The 3,209-nt window shown below is 32.7% G+C and overlaps 1 non-coding gene across 1 annotated transcript; it reads left to right on the top strand.

Annotated features, from left to right (window-relative positions):
- The first annotated feature begins 2,543 nt into the window (after window positions 1–2,543).
- Trnar-acg (transfer RNA arginine (anticodon ACG)) lies at window positions 2,544–2,616 on the top strand. The gene has a single exon. It is a non-coding gene; the product is annotated as a tRNA-Arg (tRNA).
- Window positions 2,617–3,209: the final 593 nt, after the last annotated feature.

Genomic DNA, 3,209 nt, shown 5'->3' with positions numbered 1-3,209 from the left:
AAAATTCAGTACAATAGTACTTTTTTCAGTACCTTTTTACCCAAAAAAGTACCGTAGTACCCCCGTGACCATTTCAGTACCATTTCAATCTTTCAATCTTTGACCGGCAAAAGTATTGCAGATAAAGATATTGATGTGATTGCAAATTTTTTCTTAAAAAATGAATGGGTTTACGACTGATAACTGTTCAGTTATGATTATAATTACAAAAATTAAATTAATTTATCAGTTCCAATCTTTTTTTAACCGAATATGTTTGTCAGATACTCAATTTGGCGTACTCTGTGCTATCTCCTGAGGTAGGCAAATTTATGGCATTCATAGTCGTCGTGATTACTTCAATAAGTTCAAGAGCACTTTGGAACTAAAATTCATGTTAGTTTGGGGTATATTGACTTTCGAGAAGGAGGTAGTGAAATTAGTTAATAGCATACATATTCAAATGCAATCGAAAGATGCAAGAATTCTCATATTATTACCTTCAGAAAGATAGACTAAGTGATGATATCTTAAAAATCTATCATTATAAAACTGAATAATTTTTTTTTTATTTTCTTGAAAAAAGGTCTCTTTTATTAAAAGAAGTACTTTTTTGGTACCTTTTCACATTTTTCATTTTCCATCCCTGATCGATATTAAACCTTTAGTGCAAAAAATACACCTTTAAAATTTGGAATACCAATTTCCATCGTTTAAAAAAATGCGACTAAAACAGTAAAAATACTGAAAATAAAATAGGAATCAAGTTCGAACGGCCCGTATTTTAATATCAACCACATGGTTTTGGGTTTATATGGGAACTAAGTCATAGAAAATTATCTGCGTGAAGGTTTTTTATGTTTTGAGAAAATTGAATACCAAATTACAGACACTCTGGTTGGAATATTAAGCTAGGAACCTTAAAGTACTAAAATGTGTTTCGAGGCTAAATAAAAACAAATACCCATATTTAACAAATTGCCGCCAGGTCATTGCAACAAAAACCTTAAAAAATATCGAAAATGGGGTAAAAATCCAGATTATTTAGCGGGATAATTACAGGCCCTATATTAAAAACATGGACCCATATCAACATTTTCTTCGAATATGTGTTTTATTCTAAATTGTTCAATATAGGTCAGAAATTGTTCAATATATCAATATTCGGCCCGGCCGAACTTAACATTTTTGACTTGTTTTTTTTTTTAAGTTAATTTTAAGTTCATTCGGTTTATTAAAGGAACAAATTTGGTGCAGAAACGTCGAAAACGACAACACGGCATATACGTACAAGTTGACATATGGGCACTTCCGCAGTCACTTACACGACTTTCAGAGACAAAATCAAACTTTAAATCTTAAATAAATCACAAAAATTTTATTTTTTACAATTCTCCCTTAATAATTGTTATACCCTACACAACTATGTTGTCAGGGTATTACACCTTTGTGCAGCCCCAAGAGTTTGTAACGCCGCGAAATATTGGTCCACCCTTAAGTATACTGATCGTCATATCTCGACTAGCTGAGTCGATCTAGACATGTGTGTCCGTCCGTCCGTCAGTCCATTATAATTTGTAAACACGATACAGGCCACAGTTATGAACCAATCTTCACGACATTTTTTATGTAGGAAGGGTAAATATCGGTTAATATTTAGGGGATGAAATGGACCAAATACTTAATTTTTGCCGGTTTTTCTGGTCGCTCCAGAGGCCGCAATTATGGTCTAAACATCTCGAATTTTTAAATGGAGAAGGGGATTGGGCCAAAGAATTAGCATGCCTGTATTGATAAAGATCGGTCAATATTTAGCGGGTCAAATGGACCCTGACTTTTGTGTGAAAAATGACAAAATTTGTATTCTATAGCGTATATATTTACCTCTGAAGGACATAGACCCGAGAAGTTGGTAGTATATCCAAGTATAGTGGTTGACCTTTAAATTGATACCAATTATACTGCCGTATGTACTCGGATGTGGGAGTTACACGTAAATATTTACAGGAGCTTACGTATTCAGAAAACTTAATGTGTTGTGTGTTTTTTTGTTTTTTTTTTTTTTGAGTCGATCTATAGGACGCAATTGAAAGCCGAACATCACAACACATGTTCGAATATGGGAATATGGACAAGTAATTAGAAGGGCTGTTCTGAATATTGTAATTTTTTTTTGTAATTTTGCCGTTACTCTACGTATTTAAGCACATTTAAAGAAACAAATTCTTCGACTTTGGTTTACCTTTTGCCCGGAAATGTCCATATGTAACAACCCTTAATTTAAAATACGCGACGAAACTAAATATTCAAACATATTCGGTAGCGAGTACAATCGGCCCAACTTTTACTTAAGTGTGCTATACAACCCTCATAAAAGCTTTGAGTTCAATTGTTTTGTTGTAGACAGGCAGACCGATGGATGTATGTATGTATATAAAACTGTATGGTCTTCGCTTTCTTTGTGTTTGCTTATTTCACAATGAGAACCAACAATGCGAAACAAACAAATCCACGCTCTCAATTGTGCGAACAGAAATTTGCAAAGTGACAAAAGTTTGGCAGCCGGTCCTGTGGCGCAATGGATAACGCGTCTGACTACGGATCAGAAGATTCCAGGTTCGACTCCTGGCAGGATCGAAGACGCTGTATGTATATGCAAATTTTTGGTTAATTTACTAATTTTTTATTGTTAATAATTTAGATATTATAATAGTTAATAAAATTATATAATAAATTAATGAAATTTCAAATGAACATTCAGTTTTTTCGATCTTTTTACCCACACCTATGGCTAAATCAAAATTAACCACACAAAAAAGGGGAGACCACTTGGTGTGTCATAATTTTATCGATTGTTTTCTTTGTCAATTGACATCTTCCAAATTATTTGAAATATTGCATTTGCCAGACAAAGAAAGTGTCGCCAAAAAATAACCAAAGTGAAACACACACACACAAATATATTAAATATTATTTCATTATTTTCAGTGAAATTGAAATATGCCAGACAACGGAAGCTATGTATTCATATTTCACTATTGTTTGGCAAATAATATTTGTGATTTTAAACAGATTTCATTTGATTACGCAGTACACGTTTTGTACAGTAGGGGGTAAAATTTAGTTTATTTTGAATAAAAAAAAAAACATTTTGTAAAAAAACAAGCTTAAAGCGGTGATAGTCCTTAGAAAATATAATTTTAAAAATCCACGCTTAAAGCTATGATAGT

Source organism: Musca vetustissima, unplaced genomic scaffold (genome assembly GCF_032173495.1).
Source record: "Musca vetustissima isolate MV318-11 ecotype Yass unplaced genomic scaffold, APGP_CSIRO_Mvet_v1 utg399708, whole genome shotgun sequence".
Taxonomy (NCBI): Eukaryota; Metazoa; Arthropoda; class Insecta; order Diptera; family Muscidae; genus Musca; species Musca vetustissima.
This window is presented reverse-complemented; position numbering and strand designations above follow the sequence as displayed.